Genomic DNA, 25,631 nt, shown 5'->3' with positions numbered 1-25,631 from the left:
TATGCAGTTTTCCTTGGTTGAAGAGGTACAAAAATAACATAATTGTGGTATAAAGCCCCTCCCTGGAAACAACCTTCATTACATTTGAGTTAGTTTACCTTCATTACATTTGAGTTAGTTTACCAGCACATTACTGATTTCTGCTTTGAAGGTGCCTCAAATACCAGCAGACAAAATGAAACTAAAGAAGGAGAATAAGAAGTTAGACCCAAGTATATATGAAAGCATCCTTTGGAGAAGCAGTTGACTGTTATACAGTACATATATATATATATATATATATATATATATATATATATATATTAATCTTATCAACAATTGTGGCCATCTTTTGATAGCCAAAATGACTTAGGTCTGCTGACTTTTAATGATTTTCCCCCACCGTTTATCTACATTGACAAGAACAGTCAACAAAATGACATGGGAAATTATTACATTTTCATTATCAAGAATGAAATATCCTTTATTCACAGAAAAGTTTTTTTAAAAGAAAAAACTATTTTTGTTTTAAAATGAAAAAACAAACAAAATGCAGCTCAGTTGTAGAATTTGGTACTGATCCAAGTACTTTAATAAGGCCACAAATCATTTTGACAAATAGCCAGAAATAAAGTAATCTTCTAGGAGACGACAGACAGACATCATAATATCTGACAATGTCTGCCTAGCGATGCTTCTAAGGTACTGACAGGAGCATCAGGAGAGGAAAAGCAGGCACTTATTTGTCGACTTCAAATGACTTCAAATTCACAAATAATTTCTTTTCTAAGCATGACAAGCTCAAAAATTGCCTATCTTCTTTCCAATATCATCCATCTGGAGAAAACCTGGAAAGTATGAAACGGACATTTCAGATTCTCAGCTTTATATCTTTAGGGGGAGAAAAAACCCCACAAAACTCTGTATTGAAAACAACAAGAGAAGGCAAAGAAGAGACCTAAGTACCCAAAACTAGCAACCTGGTAAAAAATAATCCTGCATTAATTTAACCATCTCATTATCCATCAATTAATGAGAAAAGAAATTGCATTCAGACATTATCAAAAGGGGAAGAGCGAATGAGCAACGTTCTCCTGGGTGTGGCGCAGGTCTGCTGATGTGCTTACCTTCAAAGTGACCAAGAGGTTTTGTTTTTCATCACACAAATCATCACTCCAGTGGTCTGCACTCTGTTTCCTCAAAACCACATGTCCTACACTGGGCTTTACTGTAAGCATGCAAGTTGGTGTAAGCATGACACGCATGGCACTGTGTTCTAAACCACTAAGCCTCTTGGGCTTGCCTCTTGGTCAGCGGTTTGAATCCCCACGACGGAGTGAGCTCCCATTGCTCTGTCCCAGTTCCTGCCAACCTAGCAGTTCGAAAGCATGCCAGTGCAAGTAGATAAATAGCTATCGGTGTGGCCGGACGGCATTTCCATGCGCTCTGGTTTCTGCCATGGTGTTCCGTTGCGCCAGAAGTGGTTTAGTCATGCTGGCCACATGACCTGGAAATCTGTCTGTGGACAAATGCTGGCTCCCTCGGCCTGAAAGCGAGATGAGCGCCGCAACCCCATAGTCGTCTTTGACTGAATTTAACCATCCAGCGGTCCTTTACCTTTACCATGCAAGTTGAGAGATCACTTACTGAGCAGCTGACAGGCTCATTTTGCTTTCTGCTTTTAAATAAATCTTTGCATAAAGATATTTTGCCAGTAAAAGGAAGGCCTTTCCTTCAAACAAAATCAGTGAGCACACTTGTGCCAGGCAGTTAGTAGACAGCCTCTCAGTTTCCCAGGATTTAACAAAATTCCAGGGAAGATTTCATTAGGTAACTCCTACCATGGGCTTTTCTGGACCAGGAAGCATGGGCAGCAGGGGAGGCTGCAGAGCACTGGAGAAAGATACACACACAGAGGGAAAAAGAGAGAGATTGGTTTCCTTGCAACAGTACAGTAAGTCAAAACCACTTGTATCCACTGAAATTCTAAACAAACAACAAACAAACAAACAAAACAACAACTCTAAAGCAGCTTGCTAATGAGACAGAAAAAATGCAAAACTCTTTCATGAGGGAAGAAAACTTTTGTGAAACGACATGGTATATTTTTGTAAGGTAAAGGTAAAGGTAAAGGTAAAGGTACCCCTGCCCATACGGGCCAGTCTTGCCAGACTCTAGGGTTGCGCGCTCATCTCACTCTATAGGCCGGGAGCCAGCGCTGTCCGCAGACACTTCCAGGTCACGTGGCCAGCGTGACAGAGCTGCATCTGGCGAGCCAGCGGTGAGGCTACAATCATATGCACATATATGGTAGGAGTAAACCCAACTGAACTGAATAGAGCTTATTTTGTAGTAGAAGGAGTATAAGATTGCATCTGATTCCAGCTTCAGGGAAAATGGGATGACAAAGCAGGCCAGCAGGATGAGTGAAATTCACAGCTGGGTTACCAGACCTCTAGGGCTGACCTGAAGTCTCCTGGTTTGCTTGCCCTCCCCCTTTCCCAGTGGCAGAGGGAGGATTTGAATCTTCAGATGGGGAAGAGTATTTCTATTTATTTCTTATGGAGACAATGCATGCAGCTTGCAAACTTTGGCCGGCAAAAACTGGATGTATATTGCACAGACTCGGGAAGAGGCAGTTCTTCCCTCTTCCCACCAGTCAGTTAATGTCTCCCAATTAACCTTCTTCTCCAGGGCTCAGTGGTAGGAGGGAGCTCAGCGAAAAATAATCAGGGCATGCCCCTAGGTGTCAAGTTTGGGTCTTGAAATCCCAGGATCTGGGAGGTTCCTGACCTGGAAACCCTAATCACAGCAAGGTTCAAAGTCTCCCCCCCCCAAAAAAAAAAAATTCAGTTGCAAAGCAAAAGAACTGTGTATTTTAAGAGAGTTGTGGATTCTTTGTTTCTTTGTTTATATCTCACACTAGTTAGGCATGTATAATCACACCGGTCACATAGGTTGGGGGAAAACCTGTAACTGTATTACGGAGTGCACAAGGAGCACACAGTGGGAGAAGAGGGAGAAACATTTTGTTCTGAGAACAAACTTCATTCCCTACTTGCATAGCACTCCATAGCACTCTTAGCAGTATATTGAATTCTACCCATATTTCCCCATAAATTAGATTAACCAAGACATGCCCTAACACTTTGATTAAGAATGACTTCTCTTAGAATTAAATGGATTCCAATGAAGTTTTATTTCGCCGAATGCATTTGAAATTAGGTATTATTGATAATTTAACTAGCATTGCTAATAGCTTTAGGATTTGCCTCAGATATACCTGGATAAAAAGGTCTGTGCCTTTATGATGATGATTATTTATTAAATTCGTATACTTCCCTATACCCATAGATTTCAGGGCGGTTCCTAAATGTTCATTTTGCATTGTTGTTAAACCTATTTTCAGTTATTTTCTATACTAAAACTACTTTTAGCTGTTTTAATTATGTTTGTAAATCACCTTGACACACACTTAAAAGATGATTCATAGATAAATAAAAATAACAGATAGGAAAGATGTTTTTTGAGAGCCAAAATAAGTTTTCAGTAGCAATGTGCAGCGTTTGCAGAAAAGTTTGTAGAAGCTTTGACAAGAACTTTCTCAAAACCCTGCTATTTAGATACCACCCTTGGTTTGGGGGAAATAGAATCTAGTTAACTGAAGAGCATTGGCAAATCAGAGCTCTGCAAAGTAAGAAACTGAAAACTAGAAAATAGATATTGTTGGCTTTTATGCTGTCACCTTAATTTCTGTGGAACAAAATCTAAAAGCTTGTCTAGAATGTGAATGACACAACTGGATGCTGTGGTTCACCAAAAGTAATGCTTTCAGTCTTTAAAAAGCATTATCAACAGTTAATGATTTCTAATTAAAGTTTCTGTAGCAATTACATCGTTGGCTTCTTTTCAGTTATTGAAACAGAATCCCCATTTCCCTCTTTCATGCAGTTGACATAATTTTGGCACGCAGGTGTAAGGCTGGAACATTGTAACAGAATATTATAGAAGCAGAGAGAGCATTAGTAGTTTACGAAATGACTCACCGTGTAACCTTAAAATATAGTACAACCTGAGACGGATGCAATGAAAATAATTCTTGGTGAAAATAAGCAGTGTCATTTTTCCTTAAAACTATCTCAAAGCAGTTTGTTCAATTTTTTTAAAAAGTCAATTGTAATTTGAAGTCTTATTGATTTGGCATTTACCACACCTGTACACAATACAAAAAGTGGCCTACTGAAGCGCTGCAAATGTTCCTTCTTATGCTTTAGTGGGGGTTTTGTCCCTTTCAAAAAGGAGACTTTTTATGCTGTAATACAAGACCAAACACCGTGACAGGGAAGGAGTTGGAAGAGTTGTAGACTTTGTTGGTAAGGTTTGTGGCGTTTATCAGTAAGCTAGCAAAGTCCCCACAAAGTATGAGGGACTATATTTATATTCAACTCTATATTCTTGGCTGCCATTGACTTTGACCTGGAAGGGACTCAAGAGCAAACAGGTGGTGGTGGTGGAGACAGGTCTAAAATAAGCTACAGATAGGAAAAACATATCCTTTGTGGACTTTCCCCCTCTCCCCTCTACAGGAGAACATACATGATAAATTTTGACCCAGATTTTCTTTTTGTGTCTCTGCCCTCCTCCCAAACTTTTGAAGAATTCTGTTTCTCTCCCCAGAAAATATTCTGTGAAATCTCTCCCACAGTTCCCGAGAATCTGAAATTTCCCATATTTCAACTAGCTTTGAGTGGGCTTTGATTCTTATCAAAGTGAAAATAAATGTAAAGCAATATTTTAGAATTCTAGAAAGTTAAAAGAGGAACAATTTGTATAAAATGAAACTGTAAATATTCTTTAAATCAATTGAAAAGAAAGGGCTTGTAAAGGATACCAAAATAAGGAATGTGGTCATTAGAGCTGGGTACTCTTTATGACTATTTTCTTGCAATTTAAATCCTGCGGGCAGAATTACCATCATCACTCAAAGCACTGAGAGTTACTGTGGTCTTGTGGAGAGGATTTAGACATGGCAGTTTTGAGCCCACACGTCTTTCTTAAACAGCCATCCACTTGCCTAGTGGCATTTCAGTCCATGTCCCTCTCCCTCACCAGTACAACAAAAAGGGCTTAGGTGGCATCAGTTATTGAGTATTTGTAGTCAACTGTGTTTTATCATGCTTATGTAGTTTCATTGTTGTATATTTGCTCTGGTTTCAATTCACTTTGGGACTTTTTGTAGTGGGAAGTGATGTGTGTGTGTGTGTGTGTGTGTGTGTGTGTGTGTGTGTGATAAACCCAAACTTAGTGATTTGTCACATGGTGTTGCTGTGACGATAACTAATATAAATGCAGAAAGCACTCCATCATATTCACAGTAATAATCATTACTAAAATACATAATAATATCCTCCCACACAGTGTAACTCATAGGTGCCAACTCCCTGGGGCCCTGGGTGCCTGAGCACCCATAAAATTCCCCATGAAGAGGCCAGGTGTAGCACCCTGCTTGTGGTTAACGCTTAGCTGGAATGAAATATTCAACGCAGCAATAGAGAAATTAAAATAGTAATTTATTTGTCAGACAAATAAATAAGAGGCACAGTGGTACATGGTTACCAAGCTCTGGCCTGGCCTCCTGCCATTCTGGCCAGCACTTATATTCCCTTAATCCAGCCCCCTTTGCTCCTCCTGTGGCTGCCTCTGTCCAATCAGCCTGGTTGAAATTCCTATTGGCTGTTTGCTAGAACCAATCACAAAAAATACACCCACAAAAGATACACCCACTTCCTTGCCCTTATAAGGGAGACAAAGAGCTATATATATGACATATAAGTAATAATATATCTTACATGGAATCTTAATTACCAGCTCACCTCTTGCCCTTCTTGCCCTATTGCCTTCTAAAACAAATGTTTAATCTTACATTTTTATGTTCAACAGATGTCAAGGATCTTGAGTTTCACATCAACATTGAAAGATTTCCTTCATTTAATGTTTCTAAACAAATGCCTGACAACTATATATCAAGACTGCTTGGATGGCGTCTTCTGTCTGGCAGGGGGGGGGGCTAGGCTCATTTGCCCCTCTGGTCTCCTATTGCAATATGACTCTATGAAATAAGAATCTAGCATTCTTTAAATCCTTTGCATAATTACATTTAAGCCAATATATTTAAGCTAATATATTTCATACATTTATCATAGGTAGCCTCTTAAAAGAATAAAGCTTTTCAAAGTAAAAAGGAAGAAACTCAGTAAAACAGCTTTTAAAAGAAGCCTCTTCAGTTTAAGAAAGAATGGCTTTAGAAAAAGACTTCCCCAAAAATGCTCTCTTTCTTCTAGCTAAATGTTTTTCTTTCCATTTGCTCCTGGCCTTTCAACCTTAGAAAGAAGATCTGGCTCATTTTACTGGGAGGCACATTAGTATTATCTTACCCCATTCCTAATGGTGTTTTTTCAGCCTTGGGGCAGCATATGTAATTCTCCCTTTTTATGACTTTGAGAATTGTTTTTCTACTATAAATCAATGGGGCCCTCTTGTCTTAGGAGAATGGCCAAGGTTTTCTCTGCCTGGCATGAAACATTTGAAAATCCTTTTTTAAGCTCATTTTTAAATACAAGCCTTGATTGAAATATATAGAAGCTTTGATAAAAATGCAGGCTTATGGTTAGGTGCCTCACAGGCACCCACAAATTTTGGTGCCAGGGCCATGGACGCCTCATGGAACCCATGGTCCCAGTTGTCTGAATCTTGCTTATCTCACATTTTTGGTCATCCAGATAAACTATATCCCAATTCCTACTCCTCTCCTTCCCCACCATCCATATTGTTACTTTACACGGAAACAACATAAGGATTGTTGAATGTTTTCTACATTTTCCATACCATTTGTGTATATGATGCTGATCTGTATTACCCAAATGTTTCCAAAGACATTAGAAGAGTATTGTGTGGAAATAAAGACGCCTAAGATTCCTAAAAACAGAGTTCCTTGGCCAGAATATTGAGGCTTCCAGTCATACATTGTGCTGTGAAGCAATAAATTGGAGACTTCAGAGCTCAGCTAGCTAGTGAAGCATACCTAATACTACTGCCATTCCTGCAAGGTGATTCTGGCATGCTATTACAGACCATGAATGCCAACAGAAAGTGGAATTCAAAGCTAGGGAAAGGTACTCTTCTGCCAATAGCAATTGCAGCAGGGAGGGCCAAGCAATGGGCCTTTACATTACTATCACTTAGATTACTATTATAGACTCAACCTTTCTATCTGGAAACCCTTTTTTAAAAAATTGGGTGATGGATATTATTATTATTTATTGAGTTTATATGCCACCCTATACTCAGGGGTCACAGAATAAAATTAACATAAAACCTCAAAATACCTAATAAAAATAAAACAATAACCCAATAGCCCCCCCAAAAAAACACATTTTAAAAGGGCATAGGATGTCAATCAAATCAACCTAAGCTCTGGTTGAAAAGGAAAAGGTGTATAATGAAGGCGCCAAGCGAACTGCCCTGGGGAGAGCATTCCATAGATGGGGAGCCACTGCAGAGAAGGCCCATTCTCATGTTGCCCCCCCCCCCAGATATGGAAGAATATTTCAGTACACCCTGTTTTTAATAGTATATAGGTCATTATTCACCAATCCCCTTAAACTTTCCTTGGATTGGGGTGGGGAGGATGGCAAGCTGACCTACCTATTCTGGACCGCTCCAACCTCCTGAGCCATCCGACTGTGAGGTCCCCTGGAATCCTTGGAAAAATCTTGGAATTTTGGATCCCCACAGATATGTAGCACTAGTAGGAGCACTTTTAGACAGAAGGTGGGTATAGAGTGCTCTCACTTTGCTTCCTTTTACACTAGTTATATTTTTTAATGCTGTGAAAGCAGTGTCAGGGCAGGACTTTGGGGTAGAAGCCAAGAGCTCCACTCAGCAGAAGGAGCAGGAGTACCCCTGTCTCCGGTGGGCCTGGCTTACCTCATTTTGAAGTGAAGCAACGCAAAGAGCAATTGCTCTTTGGCAATGCGATGCGTGATTATTGGTTGTGTTGTCTGCCTTAGAACTCTGTTTTCAATTGTTTTCAGTATGTTCTACAGAGTATACTAGATCTAGGATAACAGACATTACAAAAGCAGCGGTCCAGTGGTCTCGGCTTCTTTGGAAAAAAACGAAGGCTGCAACCCAATATTCACATACTAATAGAGAGTAAGCCACATTGGATGCAGTGAGACTTCTAAATAAGATTGCACTGTAAAACCTGTACCACTCAGGACAGTGGGGTGAAACACCACCATACAAGTGTATCATATTTGGCTGGTAGAATCCCAGTGGTCCTGCTGTAGTGTTGCTTTACCATATAAACTTTGCTTGTATTTATTGAGTGGGTTTTCATCGTGGCAATTATGTGTACAGGCTTTTTATTAAGTGCTAGCCTAAAACACCTGGCTTAAAAAACCGTTTGCAAGGTATTTGCCAAATATGTGTTTTGAAACTTAGGTCACTTAACATGCCTACCTATTTTCTAAAAAGAGATTACCTTTCAAGTAAATACAAAACAAGTATACATCTGACAGATTCTATGTTGTGTTCTTCAGAGGCCCAAGGACTTCAAAAAGGGTATGTTACTTTCCATTTTTTTTTGTACAGGAACCACTACCTCCTTCCATAGCAATCAAATAAGAAGAATATGGTAGAGAGGGTTGGCAACACAACACAGGGAGATGTGACTTGATTTCACATAGAATCACATTTATCTCCAGCTAATTTGCAAACTTACAAATGGCCACAGTTACAGCAGTAGTATTTCCCTCCTGCCCTGATGTTATGCTGTTGGTATGCACCAAGTAAGAACACAACTAGTTGCCCACAATGGTTAATTTTTTATGAATAACAAATATTTAAATTGATTCCTATCCCTGCCCTGTCATCACACCTAAAGTATATGAACCTTGTCTTGTCAGCTAAGATACCTGAGGCCAGCTGCCCATGGGATAACATCATAGAACTGAGAAGTTCTGAAGTACCGGGTCCAAAATTAGTATCCTTATAAAACGTCTTTCAAATTTTATGGAGGTAACAAAAAGCAGTTCACAATTGCAGAAGCTGAACAGGACAGGTGCAATTCTGCATTTTATACTTCAAACATGACATGTAATCAGAATTGACAAGGAAGGATAGATATGTTTATCCAGTCCTGGAAAAAATTTAAAATCTATCTTAAAAATTGTTGTAAAATTTCGGAATGTTAAGATGTCAGGGGATTGGACACTAAGAATTACAGCTATAAATCGAAATTTATAAAGCAGAAACTCTTTTTAAAGAGAATTAAATATAAAAATGGGATGAAGAATTGCTAAAAATTTTGAAATTTGGATGCAGTGAAGGGGAGGTTTGGGGAAGTCGCATTATGTTTGTTTGTTTTTTGTTTATGTTGTAAAATCAATAAAAATTATTATTAAAAAAAAAAAAAATAGATATGTTTATCATGCCATTTGAAACAGGAAAAACTCCAGTATTAAAAATAATAAGGTGTAATAGAGTTGTCCCCAGAGAAACTGTGCGTTTACTGAATGCTTTATAAATATATACATTTTTAAAGATGGGCTCTCCCCCAGTTTTATTTCTTATCGAGAGGAGCAGGCTTGATTGAAAAGCTTATTCATATAATGTGGAAGTGGCTTACCAAAAAGAAAAAGAATGGGGGAGCGGGGCAGGAATACAACCCTCAGCAAAATGCATACAATGAGTTATCCAAGCTCACCAGTCCCTGGATGATAAGGGTGATGTGAATGTTGCAAGCAAGAATACAAACAATTGAGAATGTGCAACGAAGCAGGCTGCTCTTGGACCTGATTGATAGCTTACATCCACTTGCTGGATTCACAGCATCTGCAGGTAAGATTTCATGCTCCATTAACTAATTCTGAGCATGCTGTGTCCCATTTTGCCAGGAACAATTAGGAATGGGCAAGCCCAGCTCAGACAAAATAAGACAAGAAGGACGCCAAACAACCATTCTGTTTTCCAAACTAGCTTGCCCTAATATTCTGGAGATTTGGAAAGGTATTTGGAGATCCCAAAGATTAGCAGAAAAAGACTAAGCCATTTAAATGCTGCATAACATTTTGCACAAGGACGCATTGATTTGCTGCTGAGCATATACACTCACGAGGAAACCATAACCCATGCTGATTTCTAATGTATGTCCCTTATATGATACATGCACTTTCATGTAACTCAATGCAATTTCATCAAATTCAGAGTTTACCTTTTTAAATTGGAACTTAAGATATCTTGGGTATATGCTTACAACCATTCAGCTAAAATAATGAGTGCAGATACAAAGCCTTTTTCCTAGGCAATAAATGCCAGCCTGCCATGCCATTGTATGTCTCACCTTGCATTTCTGAAATGATGCAATGTATTGGTAATGCATGGCCTTTTATGTTTAGGAAAGAGATGGGGGAAATTTCATGCAGGTGGTGAGTTTCTTGTTTTGTTTTATGGTCTTCTGATGTCATCTTTGCATATGTTGCTGATGGAACTGCAGTTCTTCCCCACTACCACCCTCAGGGCACATCTCAGAAAAGCATGATATTCTTTCAGAGGAAAGCTGCTGGCACTAGGATAGTGGGCAGGGACAGACTTCTCTCTTCCTCCTGTATGCCTTTGCAGCTCCCCCCAGTTAACAGGAAACAGGGGTGTAAGTTTTGGTTTGTTATATGTGAAGGGTGGTGTTTTGTTTTATGTACTGATGTGTTAAATTTTGATGGTCGTTGCTTTTAACCATTTTGTAGGTTTTTAAACTTGATGCATAATTTATTTATTTATTAAATTATTTCCATGTTACAAAATTGTACACACACAAGTTTTTAAAAATGACAGGACTAACAAAATTGGTGGGGGTATTATTATTACATACTATTTAACAGGACATAATAATGAAATGATTACAGTAAATCACTAACATGAGTTCCTCAATAAATAAAAAGTCTACACCTTTTCCTTAATAAAGCACTAGAGCTCTGGGGTTTTTTTGACATCCTTCTTTGGTATCTCTGCATGCAACCACTTCAGTAAGCCCTCCTTTCGACCTGCAGTCCAGAACAAAGAACTATAATTTAATTCCAAGCGGACTGTGTTGTTATTTTCAGCCATTGTACCAGGACATCCTGGATGTCAAAAACTCTAACTTGAGGTCATTAAGAATAGCAATAATACTGCATTGTGGGGATTTTTACATTGAAATACTGATATCAGGGTGAAAGCTGTGACTTACTATCATCATTACACTGAGATACACACATGGTTTGATACTGCAGTAGCATCCAATCATACATATTGGTCAGTTACTTGTAGGTCTTTGGGTAACAAGTGTCTAATAAGTCATCATCATCATCATCAGAGTAGGTGGTAAATGTCTTGTTCAAAGTTATGACCCAAGGGATTGGGAACACATGTTCCATGTAAACATTTAAAATCATTTGCAGAACTCAAAAAGCATTGTGTGGATTTAATGCAGAACATTGTAGCAGATGAACTGGGAGAGGGGTGGCATTTCTCTTTGTAAAAATGTACAACCTACTTTTTGAACTTGGAGGTAATACTGTATCTCAAAGGGGAAACACAAAAAATAGCAATAAAAGTGTTGAATGGCAGCCAACATCTGACTCCCTTTTTATGATACTCAAAAACCAATAATACAATCAAGCTCCTAATCAAGGAAGCAATCAGAAGCTCTAGAACAGTTACATAAAACAAATAATCAAGAGAGCTGTTTATAATCACACTTTAAAACACAGTGAATGGAAACTCGTTGAACAGGAACTGGGAGAAACTGTGAAGGCTTTCAGTAGCTACTGAATTAAGATCGGACAAGCTAATGAAAGTTCTCAGAATACGAGTACCTCCGTGTCCCCGAAGCTTTTGGAACAAACTACAGCAAAATCCTAGAAGACAAAGTTAGAAGCTTTAGTATAATTTGATAAACTTTCTCTTAGGTACACTAATAATAGCTTCTTCTTTTTCTGATGTTCAGAAGTGAACACTTTTGCTTATGAGGCAAAAATGGCAGGATCCCCGCACTAGAGCAGGGGTCCTCAAACTTTTTAAACGGGACCAGTTCACTGTCCCTCAGACACTGTTGGGGGCCGGACTATAGTTTGAAAAAAATATGAACAAATTCCTTTGCACACTGCACATATTTTATTTGTAGTGCAAAAAACAACAACAGGAAAAAACAATACAATATTTAAAATGAATAATGGTTTAAATCACCATAAACTTATAAGTATTTCAATGGGAAGTATGGGCCTGCTTTTAGCTATTGAGATGGACAATATCTGGTTCCATATTTGTCAAAGAGTCCTCCCCTGGTCTTACTCAGCTTCATGAAGAAGGGGGAAATACCTCACAATCTGAGGAGACAATTGTCTATGTTGAGTATAACCTTGTTTGATTTCTTGTGATGTTCCGTTTTCTTGTTTGCTACTTCACAAAATACTAATAAACCTCTGCATGGGGGGTGGGGAGAGAGAAATGAGAATGGCGCCTTGGCTGAGGTAAAAGTAAAAGCCGTCCCTTGCAGCGCAGGCTAGGATAGGCCCGCCTGGGAGTGCAGCCACCACAAGCCCAGCCAAGTGCTCCTTTGAGGCAAAAGAACGGGCAGATGAGTGCGTGTGTGTTTTTTAACCTCCCTTCCCTTCCCTCTCCGAATGGCAGCAAAAGGCTCCTCATGATGGCACCTGTGATGTCACTTACCGGCTTCTTGCTTCCTTTCTTTTCCACTTCGCTCGCTCGCACCCCTCCCTCTTCTCTTCTCCTCTCCTCCATGCTGCATGTGTAGCAATCGCCTCACATGGGGTTCCTGACATCAGTTCTGGTCCCCGCATGCAGTGGGAGAGGGAAGGAGGTTGGGGGGAAAGATGGAAACACGTGTAGACCCGTTAGACAGTGGCATTTGCCGGGCAGGCCAGGTTCAGGAACCTGGTGGGCCAGATGTGGCCCACAGACTGTAGTTTGAGGACCCCTGCACTAGAGGATCAGCAGCATTGGGCCAACTCCAAGTTTTGCAAAAGTATAAAACCCTAAGGTAGGAGGGGGCAGTCCTATGAGGTCAGCCATGCTCAGTAGCCATGGAATGCTGACTGATTGTTGGGGGGGGGGTAGATTGGATTGAATATTATGGAATAGGGTTGGGGTCTGACTTGAATAGTGCAACACTTTGCTGAAGGTGTCTTTTTTGTTTATAGTTTGTTTATGAAATTTATATGCCGCCCTTCCTCCAAAGATCACAGGGAAATGAATAAATTTGCAGCTTTTGCCTTCAACAAACAGTACAATAAGAATTGAAAAAATGATATGGTGTTTTGCTATTGTCAGCGTTCAACATCTTCATAAAAAAAAATAAGTATGTGTCGCTGTGGAGTAAAGGCTTTTCAGTAGCTTAATGTCTGAATGAATTAAGCTTGAAAGACTGAAAACACATCATTTATACTTGCTGTAAGCAAAAGAATAGCTTTGATAATGTCAGATCTTGTTAATTTTTTTAATGTCCCTAATAGTGCACAGACCTTTCATTGGGTAGTTTGTTCCAGTAAAGTGAAGAGCAAATTCTGACTGATGCAGCCAGAATTTGAGTGTTGAGCAAATCTTGGGCATGAAACAGCTAATGTGTGGCATTTTAATTTCCCATTTATTTTGGTGGGAAAGAGTTAAATGTGTGCCATGTGCCTGAATCAAGACCCAGATTTTGTTCAGCTGGTTGCTGGATTGCCATGGGATGCTGATGGGGAAAGAAACAGGAAGCTGGGGAGGGGGATGGAGTGAAATGGTTGGAATCCTGAACAGAAACACTATACACAGCAGCATTCCCACTTGTATTTGCTAATAGTGATCTTTATGGCACCATCATCATGCCAGCAATGAAAACCCCACAAGCGTGCAGAAGTACGAAAAAATATTTAGTATATAATTCCCACCCCCCCCACACACACAAAGGGATGGGAGTTGGGGAAACCCATTTACAGCTGAATGAAGACTGCATTATGTGGCCAGAGAATGATGACTGAATGTTTGGGGAGCAGGGGGAGCCTGGGAATAAAAAACCAGGTTAGGATGGACTTCTTGAACAGAAGCACTCTGCAAGGTGCATCATTTCTAGCAACCCCCACTTGGGTTAACCAGATTCACTAAGACATATTTATGTATATTGCAGTGGAGAAAGCATGCAGCAAGTTGAACCAGGAGAGCTTTGCCATGTCCCTTCCAATGAACAAGAGCTCAAGGCTTGTTTAAAATGAGGTCATATTCCTGATCATCTTGGCAAAGCATCTTTGAGAGACCTGTTCTCAATGAACCTTTCACACTGCTTTTAAATCCAACCGTAACACTACTCCTCACAATATCCGCTGGCAATGAATGCTAGAATAAACAAACCTCCTTCCTTTTATTTCCTTGAAATCTGCTGCCAGTCAATTTCATCCTTGCTTTTGTACTTTGGAGAAGAGTGAGTAATTGCTCTTTAGTCACTCTCATCACCCTGTTTCCTTTTTGTGTAGGCAATGCTCACATCCTCATTTGAGGTACATTTCCAGGCAGTCACAGTACTAGCTTGAGAAAAAGGCAATGAAACCAGCTGCCATGTTTTAGGTCGTATAGTGTGCATAACCACAGAAAATGGGGTGAAGGTAAACTCCAGCAAATTCCCTTCCTCCCCTGCATGTATGCACACCGTTCAAAGGAGGAAGCCTCACCATAACACTAGAATTTGTGGATATCCAATGAAGCTGAATCTTGGAAGATTTGGGACAGATAAAATAAAATACTTCTTAACACAGCACATAGTTAAACTGGAACATGCTCCCTGAGGAAGCAGTGATTGCCATCACGTTGGATGGCTTTAAAAGAGAATAGGGCAAATTCATGGAGGAGAGGACTATCAATAGTTACTAGCCATGGTGGCTGTGCTCTGCCTCCATGGCTGGAGGCAGCAATGCTTCTGAATACCAGTTGCTAGAAACCAGAAGAGGTCCTGCTTCTCTGTTCCCCACAGGCAATTGGGTGGACCTATTTAAAAGTGTTGTTGGGAACATGGTGGCATGGTCTAGTGGCCATAGGCAAGGGCACCGGGGTAGCTCTGCCACACTCTATCCCCAGATCTCAGAGACATTCATCTCAATCATCCACAGTCTCACAGGGTATGCACTGATTCTCAGGCTTTTGTGCTTTTGGATCTATAACCTATAACCTTTGCATTCCATGACATGGGATCCTGAGGAAAAAACTAGTCAAGGAACAGCTTTGATATTAGATGAATATCTAGCTCAGTTGTCTATATTTAAATAAATAGGGCAACTGGCTGCCTATCGAGCAGCCTTTAAACTTTTATCAGGACAACTGATCGATTTATAATATACTGAGATGGCTTATTGATTTTTTTGAGATGAGCTTTGTAATAGAATCCATAACGTTTTCATCTTTGGGTCACTGGCTGAACTGGAGGTCAGTCATGATCAAATGCTATCCTCTTAGGACTTTAAAGCACTGTAGCCAGAAAATACCCAGGACTGGAAGCATTGCTCCATAGGAAACAGACCATAATGTATAACTTTGACTTCATATGAAGTGCCATCCAACCAGGGTGTGCTTGGATGAAGGCTTGGGGGTCTGGAATGGGTCATGTTTACAGTCAGTTTCATAAACTGTGAAAAAGAATTGGTGGGTGCAAAGTGTTTGTGTGCAGGCTCTCTGCAAAACCAGGGGTCCCTAAAAAGGCTGGGTTTCTGCCCAAGCATGCAAAGTCTGCATGTTTATATTTTGTACATGTGTAGGGTTATGACCAAAACGTAGGAGCATGACCAGTGGTCACCAGCTGGCTCAATTTCTCTCCCTCTTCTTTCTTCATTCCATGGAACATGGACATTGCTAAAGATGACGAATCAAGTGGGTGAAGAGATGAGTCTTGAAAAAAGAAATTAAGAAAGTAGCCATGGTTGGCATCTATGGTAAATGTGCGATCCTCCAAAGGCCTGACATCAGCATTTAGTTTACAGGGGCAATATCTGGAGAGGATGTTTCCTTGCAGGTCTCACTAAGGCAGATGCCTGGCCTGCCCACCCCCAGGACCCAGCACCCTGTCATGAACACATCTGCCCCAACCAGAGAAGCACAGCATGAGTTAGGAAGCAGTCAGACAGCTGGGAGCAGTCCTTCTCCCCCTCTCTCTGACACAGAATGGAATGTTGATAAGGAGTTAGCAGAGAGCGGAATGGAGAGAAGCCAACTCACTCAAGAAGCACAAGCAGGCTTGGAAGGCAGGAGGGGTAGCATTTCCTCACTGGAAGAGGAGGCAGTTAATCCCCTGATCCCATGGAGTAGACATATGGGAAAGGTATTAGACAGGAAACAAACCCAGAAACATAAGGGTCATAGGTTCAGGATATTCTGCAGAACCAGGAAGCACTCCTCAGAAGGGTCAACTGAATCATAAGGTACAGAAGCTCTGATAGAGCGTCCGAGACTGATTGTTTGTTTTGCAATAAATTTTGACTTGCGTGCTGTGTTATCTAGACAGCAGCCTGGGCTCCTGACACACCCCTTGGGCATCACTGGGGGCACTGCTGCAGCTGCCAGTCTTGCCCTCATACTTGCAAGTGGGCTTTCTGAACAGAGGCAAGTCTGTAATTCTCCTTAGCCAATGATGCCATTAATTTTGCTAACAAATATGATAAAGGAATAAGAAATGTGGCAAAGGGGCAATGCTATTAATATGTAAGCATTGCTTATGTCAGCAAGTTTACTGCAGCGCATGTGTGCAGATCTGAAATATGAAGAGTAAAGTGGATAGGTGGATTGTAAAGTAGTTTGTGGAAGGAAAATGTTCTGACCATTCCTCCCTGTAGATCTTTCTGAAGTATAAGGGGACTCATTTGAACAAAGTAGGATGGGGCATGCAGCGATGGGGGGGGGCGCTGGGTAAGGGGGAATCATGGTTGGACAGAAATGGCAAAAGAGAGGATTAGGAGAACATATTTTTTTGTAACTTTCTTTATGTGAAATTCCTTCTTTTCACCTATCTTGCAATTGAAGCCAAATACTTCCCAATTACTATTGGCTTTAATTTATATGAGGAAGCAATGGACACATTTTCCCCACACCAACGTGTTACTAGTAGAATCATAGAATCATAGAGTTGGAAGAGACCACAAGGGCCATCGAGTCCAACCCCCTGCCAAGCAGGAAACACCATCAGAGCACTCCTGACATATGGTTGTCAAGCCTCTGCTTAAAGACCTCCAAAGAAGGAGACTCCACCACACTCCTTGGCAGCAAATTCCACTGTCGAACAGCTCTTACTGTCAGGAAGTTCTTCCTAATGTTTAGGTGGAATCTTCTTTCTTGTAGTTTGGAGCCATTGCTCCGTGTCCACTTCTCTGGAGCAGCAGAAAACAACCTTTCTCCCTCCTCTATGTGACATCCTTTTATATATTTGAACATGGCTATCATATCACCCCTTAACCTCCTCTTCTCCAGGCTAAACATGCCCAGCTCCCTTAGTACTAGCTTTGGTTTGATAAAACACCATAGATTCCATACAAGAGAACATAAAGTGATAGCCTTGTCAGTTAGTTATCTACACTTGTGTCTTTTATCTGCTGGTGTCCTCATTTGTTCCTTTATTCAGACTCATAACCGCTCATTTGCGTCTGGCTTTTGCATTTGTCCTGGAGCTGTTGATGACTTCTCCTCATTCCTGGACATTTGCAGCGTTCATCCATCAAAAGCATAATGTGGATAAGGATGAAAACCCAAGATCTAATTTTGTTCTCATCAAAATCATTGGCAAAATTCGATTAATTTAAGGAAAACATATTGGTGTAGTTGATGATAATTGTTTCACAATGCAAAATACCTGTTTCACCATTTTGGATGTTTAGACCTTGTTTTAATTGGATTGATTTACTAGGGTACCTCACCTCACTTTCTAGGCTAGGAATTGCCAAATCGGTGATTGGGATGTCCTGAGTGGGTCACCCTCAATATGCTGTTGGTTTTTTATTTTATTTTAAGGATAGAGCAGTTTCTAGAGCTGGAAGGGCCTGCCCCCTTGCATTCTGGTCAGTTCTGAATGATATTTGGGGAGAGGGGGGAAGTAGCCCTTCATGTTTGCTTGCTTATTGCTTGCCAGCCATGTGGAGCTGGCAGTGGGCACTTGCTTCATCTCATGAAAGGACTGTGTGTGGGGGACTAAGAGAGATGTCTTTGTGGTGGCGAGGGAAAGGGAAACAGGGATGTATGGTTTCTGTGAGAGAGGGGGGTGAGGGAGGGGAGGTGTGCATGTATGTGTGGTCTGTGAGAGAAAGAAATGTATGTGTGTAGTATTTGTATTTGTGTGTATGAGCTGTGAGAGAGAGGTGGCATCTCTTGGTTCTCTAAGTTCTCAATAAGGACTTTATAGGGAGAGAGAAACTCCATCCTGTTGATTTGGTGCCAGTATGGTACCCCAGCTGATAGGTTATTTCCCTGCACAGGAATCAACTCCTAGGGGTCGAGGTCCCATTGGCCTCCCAATAAAATGTTTGAGGGGGCTGGGCACCCCCAAAGTTGGTGAACATTACCATTCAGATGGTGTGCATGCGCTGCCCTTTGTGATCAGTTATGCAGGGCAGGACATACCTGCCCACCCCACCCCCAATATTTTGATCAAGTTGGCACCCTTGCTTCCTCCACAAGGGGCTGCTTTGTTGACAGGATTATTATGGCTAACTTATTATGGTGTTACGCTAAGCTATTCCAGGACAAATCTTCCTCTCCTTAAGGAGATTGTTTGGCCAGGATGTGTCATTTATAATTTCTCATTGTGAGAAGTTGTGAGAAAGTGACACACCTTTCCCTGCTCAAACTAAGGAGGTGATACAAGGCCGTTTTCTGTGGGAAGAAACAGAGAGAGGCAGAGAGTTAGCTGAAGGCTGAAAGTGTCTTGGGATGCTGGTTTCTTTTTCTTGGAATCTGGTGTGGCACAGTGGATCTGCAACATGTGATGAGTGGGAAGGAGGTTTCCTCTCCATCTTGTAAACAAATAAAATGTGACCAGAAAGACACAGCAGCAGTCTTTGGTGATAATTTATCCAAAAGAAAGTCAAACCTAGGTCTTGGTGCTCCTGGAAGATCTCACTGCTAGAAGAAGCTTGTCTTTTTAAAAATATTCTTTGCAATTGAATTACATTATATATTCACAAAGGAGAGGGCCTTTTCTGTGGTGGATCTCTGACTCTGGAATGCCCTACACAAGGAGGCATATGTGGTGCCTACATTACAATCTTTTTAGCACAAGTTAATTCTTTCCTATTTTCTTGGGTATTTTAGATGATATTTTAGATGGAACTGATGCATTTGTACCGTAGCCCTTCCCTCTCCTGACAACCTTTTTATTATTCATTCACAATTATTTGTGTTCATGATGCTACTGGGGCAGTTATACACAATTTTGCTTTCACTACTTTCTGTTCCTGTAACAGTTTGGGGGGCCAACATACTGCTTCATGCTCAGCTGGTGCATGTCCTGTAGCTTCCTGCTGAAATCCTGCAATTCTTCAAGGAACAAATGTTTGGAGGTGCGTGAGAGTTGTCCCTCCCCCTTTTTGTGCTATAGCACAGAACTGCTGTAACGCTGGGAAAGTATCACACAACAACTAATAACGTGAATGATAGGTGAATGGTACCAGATAATCCAACACTGGTGTACTATTATTGCGTCCATAACCCCCCCACCAGTCTGGAGGGGGCCTTTAACTTGATTTTTTGTTTTTAAAATTCCACCTCCCACTTGAATATCACATTATTATTATTATTATTATTATTCCCAGCCCATCAGCCACTCTGGGCCACTTACAGAATATATAAAACACAATAAAACATCAAACATTAGAAACTTCCTGACACAGGGCTGCCTTCAGATGTCTTCTAAAAGTTGTATAGTTCTTTATCTCCTTGACATCTGCAGGGAGTGTGTTCCACAGGGTGGCCGCCACAACCGAGAAGGCCCTCTGCCTGCTTCCCTGTAACTTTACTTCTCACAGTAAGGGAACCAGCAGAAGACCCTCGGAGGAAGACCTCAGTGTCTGGGCTAAGCAATGAGGGTGGAGATTCTCCTTCAGGTATGTGAGGACAGTTTTATTTATACTTTTGTAGATCATGCTGGAATCCTCTCATGAAGGGTGGTTAAGAAATGTTTCAGATAAATAAATGCTGGAGCTTAGCCATCTTATCTACTTACAATGTTGTATGTGGCATGTTCCTCCCCGCCCCCCAAAAACCAAACTGTTCTTGCAATACAGTTTTGATGCATTCCCCAAAATAACTCATGTCAGACTCAGAATGTATGTCCACATAAAGAAAGGCTAATGAACCAGTCAAGTTGCAGCACATGGGCCACAAATACCAAGTCTTGCTCTCAGCTCTTTGTGTGTGAGTCAGTGTCTGCTGCTGCAAGAATGGCGTTTGTAAATAGGACCACATCGTTAATGCAGTTAGAACAACCAAATGCCATAACACTGTCACTCTGCATGTCAGAATCGATGTACGGCCTCGTCAAGGAAAATGCAAAGTTGATGTGGAACTTTAAATAGCTCTCTTCTCATGCTGTTGTTTATGGGAAGTAATGATAGGAGGGCCTCTTTATGATTGCAAATCAAGCTCTTTATTCAAAAACTGCACCGTAATTGCCTTTTCATGTGAAATGTGTAAAGAATTCAGATTTATTTGTGTCTCTAGGAGTAACAAAGCAATAGACAGGGTTCTCCCCCTCCCAAACAAAAATTGATCCCAGCACAAAGTCCTTTGTTGACTTGGTCTTTGGATTTTATTTTTTAATCTCAGGAAAACATTTTTCATTTAGATTGTGTAAAGTACCACTTGTTTCTGGACATGTGGTGAATATAATCACAAGCAAAATTCATGCATTTTTAACCTCCCTGCCCCACCTGCGGAATTTTGTCAAATGGAGAGTTAAAGCCAAGGACCTTAATGAGAGTAGACAACCTGATTTCCCAAGACCTGCACGGCTGCAAAAACACATCAAGTAGCCTGGCTGATGTGATTACAGCAGCAATCGGGATGAGGCAAGTGGAGTACATTCACCCTGCGGTGCTGCACTTTAGTTGTGCCCTTTGTCAACTCTGTATTGTCAAGGATTAAGTGCATAGGTTTGTATGACTGTGGTCCACAATGGATGAAAACCCACTAGGATTTCTGCCTCCTTCCCTCACCTCTTTACTCCCAGTGCAGGTTGCCTGTGATCATAGCCTTGGAAAGGAACAGAACTGATGATTGTACATGAGGACCTCTTTCCATAGCAGGTAATGGTCAATAATACGTTGTTGGTCCAATGGAGGGCCGTTGACAGAGAAGGAGAGAGTTTCCAGTCCTTTGTGGGATCCCCTTCCACAAGCACATTAGAATGGATTGGCTGCTTTGTTAGTTTCTGTGATTTGGCCTGGGTCAGTTATTTCTATGTTGCTATAATAATTTTATTTTTTTTCCAACTCAGAGCTGTTACATATGAACATATATAGGGTGATAAACATTTTTGCAGTTAAGCAGAATGTTGCTTATGTGGTGATATCTAAAGGATTGGAATCTGTACCTGAAAATATTAAAACATAGATAAAGATGCTAGAGTGGTAAATTGCTTATGCAGTATTAATAACACAGCAGCTGATTGCAAAGAAGTCATGAATGCAATTGAATTGGTGATGGCATTATAACCACTTAAGCTGATTGTTTAAAGGGCCTGTTCTGGCTACTCCAAATGGTGAATTGATTTTTGGAAACCTGGAATTTGTCGTGACCAAAACAAAACTGTGTGAGTATTCCATGTTTGTTGCCTTGGATTGATTGATTGATCAGTTGCCTGACCTATCTAAGCCCAGGACCCAAGGACAAAGGAACCAAGACCCTTTATTACCATCACTTTATCTTAGAAATGAGAACAATCCACTACCCATTTCAGAGTAACAAGCTTTTCCAGCATGCAGGCTCTCTGATTTTCCCAGAGTTAGGTTTCTGATTTGATCCCAGACTGTCCTGCTTTCCCTTTGGGCGTCCCTCTTTTCATCAGAGAAAAGTTGGAGGGGATGTATATCAAAGGTGTAAAAAAAAACCCAAACAAAGGAACAAAAATACAACCCGTAACACAAATAATAGAAGGGAATGCCACATAATGGTGTCATGATCACACAGGTGCCATTGCTATCTATATGCAGTTTCAACTAGGGATGTCCTTTGGTAGTTCTTAAACAGCGCGGCTGCAATCCTATACTCAGTGGTTCTTACTTCTGTGCTGTTGTGCTGTTAAAGAAGCAAACTGCAAGGTATTCAAATAGCTCACCATTTTACCAAGACAGACAGGAGTGTAGATATGTTTATCTTTTCCCTTTCATTTAAAAAATATTTTTATTGAAAGTTTTCAACATAAGATACAAAGAAAAAACCAAACTAATCTAAAAAGAGAAAGTGAAAGAGGAGCAAAAACAAGAACAAGAAATAGATATAAAAACCCTCTGTCACAATTGTTTCATATCCTTCATCCATATACAGAAAAGTAGACCATCCCAGTTCTCACCTGGGAACTTCTTCCCCTAGCCTCCCACCCTGGGACTCAGAGATCCCTTCTACCCTGTTTCCCCCTTTCCCCTTTCAGAAGTGTGTCGAGTGCACCCCTTACACTTGTAAGAATGAATTTGTATGCCACTACAGCTGCAGCTCTGAAAATGTTTGTCAACAAGGTAGCAAGATTCAGTCTGATGTCTACATTACTTCCTTGCAAATGCTGACACCGTCTCCTTTTCACCACTTTCTGTCTTGAGGAAAAAGTGAATTGCAGGTCCGTGCGTTAGAGCCTGAACTAAATGAAAGCTCCTTCTCCCAGCGGCCCTACTCATTTGCTCCAGGGTGGAACAAATTATTTTCTGCTGGCATTTGCTGCCACCTAATGATACAGAAAGCACGCCTTTCAACGGCAGGGTGCAGAGTCTATCTCAAATCAAAGCCAAAGAGAAGGGGGAGGGCTTGAAACCCAATTAGCTGAACTGCTGTGTTTTGCTCTGGGATAATACACCACATGGCAAGTCATGGTTATGGACTTGACTTCTGACTGACCCTGAGAAAAACAGCTGTGGAAAATAGCTATGATGGCACAAAGACATTTCACTTGAACAGAATATGGCCAGTAGTTAGTTATTGCTCTTTCTCCATCACAGTATTTCCCAGAGCTAACCAGATGGTACAAAATTAGTATATTATCAGTTTTTATAGTGATAAATACTGAGCAGCCTAGAGCAAAGGTACCTGTTTGGATATCCATATGAAAGAGAAAAGGATACAGATCGGTGCAGTACAGTGGTACCTTGGGTTATATACGCTTCAGGTTACATACGCTTCAGGTTACAGACTCCGCTAACCCAGAAATAGTGCTTCAGGTTAAGAACTTTGCTTCAGGATGAGAACAGAAATCGTTCTCTGGCGGCACAGCAGCAGCAGGAGGCCCCATTAGCTAAAGTGGTGCTTCAGGTTAAGAACAGTTTCACGTTAAGAACAGACCTCCGGAACGAATTAAGTACTTAACCCGAGGTACCACTGTAATCTGAAAAAGAAGGATAATGCAAGGGACTTTTTACTGCCCATAGTTCCTTTAGAAGGGCAGGACTATGCTATGCTATGCTATGCTTTGCTATGCTATGCTATGCTATGCTATATACCTGTTGATATATTATTATCAATACATGATCTTGATATTGGTTACCTTTTGAATTAGCAGTACAATGTGAAGAGGGAGGTTTATGACAAGGTCACCAACTTCTTTATTCATAACATCTATTCTTCAACTAGTGGACAGGGAGCCAGAGTGGTTAATCAAGGCCTGTATTAAAGCAAGAGCATCTAGCGATAAGGGGTGCTCAGTTATCAGAGCGCATGTGCTCAGGGGTGGCAGTAGATACAGGTACATTTTTGTGTTGCCGACATTTGATTTGATTGATCATAGATCCATGAAATTGTCTAATCCACTTTAAAAGTCGGTGGCCAATACTGCCTCCTGGAGGAGCAAATCCATAGTTTGGCTTTAGTACCTTCTTCATCTGTCCTGAATCTTTCAGCGTTGGATGTCCTAATGTGATGATATAGAGGGAAACACTTTTCTCAAACCACTTTCTTTAAGTCGTGTATAATTTTATACACTTCTCTCATGCCACCTCCTACTCACCTATTCTCTAATCTGAAAAACTCCAAATGTTGTAAACTTTCCTTATTGGGGAGTTGCTGCATCCCTTGGCTCATCCTGGCTGTCCTTTTCTGAACCTTTTCCAGCTCGACAATATTCCGTTTTAGGTGAGGCAACCAGAACTGAGCGCTAAACCTCACTGGATGTGCCATCTACACTTGCTGTCTTTGTCCCCGCACTTGTTTAAATGAAAGCATCTTTCAGCCCAAATCCTATACAGATTTACTCAGAAGTAATTCCCACTAAACTGTGTATTCTAGCGGGCATCACAGCCAGGTTATTCCATAGCATGCATACCCATTCACCTTGGTTTGGCTGCCATCCCATGATCTTTCATATTCTTCCTTCTGCCTCCGCGTGCCTTTTTTATGACTCAGTGAAGTCATAAAAAAGTCAGTGAAGTGCCAGGATTCATGATGGTGGTGAGTGACTAGAGAGCAGAACTAAAGCCCACATCAGCAGCGAGAGCCCAAGTTAGAGCTGCCCCTTGGGGGTGTCTGTGTGAATATTTGTAGCCTGCTCTTTTGAGCATGGCTTGCCTCTAACTCTGCCTTCCTTGCATGCTACTCACCCGCTGGCGGAACACAGTAAAAAGTGATTCATCTATGAGCATCATAAGAGAACAGTGGAGCTTTTATTATTAAAATAAAAGATGGATTAACAAGAACATTCACTCCTCATTACAAAGCCGTGTGTTACTTAGATTAATGGGGACGCAGCACAATACAAGCTCATGAGTCATTTGCTGTCGACACCTCTCGAGGAAGAAGTTGATCATGTTAAGCTGCCCTGAGCAATTACACCCAAGTACTGTGGCCAATGCCTGCTCCAAATTGGATTCTATAAGTACACATTTTTTGTTATGTAAATAGCAGCTGCATGGAAGCTTGAACAAGTTCAGAACCATAAGAGCAGGCAGGGACAGCTCTTTCTGTGCCAAAAGATCCCCCCTTAGCAGCTGCTATTTGCATTTCAATAGAAGTTCTCATTGGTGCCAGTGTAAGAAACCAGTTGGTGCTGATAGAATAGATGACTAAACCATCTCTGTCAGAACCAGATTCTGGACCAGCAACTGCACATTAGTGCCAATAATAGTTGGCCTTGTTATGTCATTGCTTTATATGCTATGGTAGTGAATGCTTGCATACTTGTCTGTAATGTGGGACTCCTCAGTTTGAATTTGTTCAAATATAATTGTAAAGGCTATGCTAATATACCCACCAGCTTGTGCATGGAGATTTCAGTCCTTCTGGTTGCTGCAAAACAGAGTGTCCCCCCCCCCCACACATGGGTCAACTTTGACAGGAGGGCAGATCCACTCATCTATCAGTCACCTGACACCATCATGACATGAAATGATTGACAG

At 41.0% G+C, this 25,631-nt stretch overlaps 3 long non-coding RNA genes across 3 annotated transcripts; 2 read left to right on the top strand and 1 right to left on the bottom strand.

Annotated features, from left to right (window-relative positions):
• Nucleotides 1-548: 548 nt before the first annotated feature.
• On the bottom strand, nucleotides 549-7,775 carry LOC309334397. The gene is made up of 2 exons (XR_014153078.1): nucleotides 7,684-7,775; nucleotides 549-827 (listed from the first exon to the last, which is right to left on the bottom strand). It is a non-coding gene; the product is annotated as an uncharacterized lncRNA (long non-coding RNA).
• Nucleotides 7,769-14,437, top strand: LOC309334393. Its single transcript, XR_014153073.1, has 2 exons — nucleotides 7,769-7,809; nucleotides 14,204-14,437. It is a non-coding gene; the product is annotated as an uncharacterized lncRNA (long non-coding RNA).
• On the top strand, nucleotides 8,628-11,645 carry LOC309334391. Its single transcript, XR_014153071.1, has 2 exons — nucleotides 8,628-9,025; nucleotides 11,011-11,645. It is a non-coding gene; the product is annotated as an uncharacterized lncRNA (long non-coding RNA).
• Nucleotides 14,438-25,631: the final 11,194 nt, after the last annotated feature.

Source organism: Podarcis erhardii (genome assembly GCF_964252035.2).
Source record: "Podarcis erhardii genome assembly, chromosome: 2".
NCBI lineage: Eukaryota > Metazoa > Chordata > Lepidosauria > Squamata > Lacertidae > Podarcis > Podarcis erhardii.
This window is presented reverse-complemented; position numbering and strand designations above follow the sequence as displayed.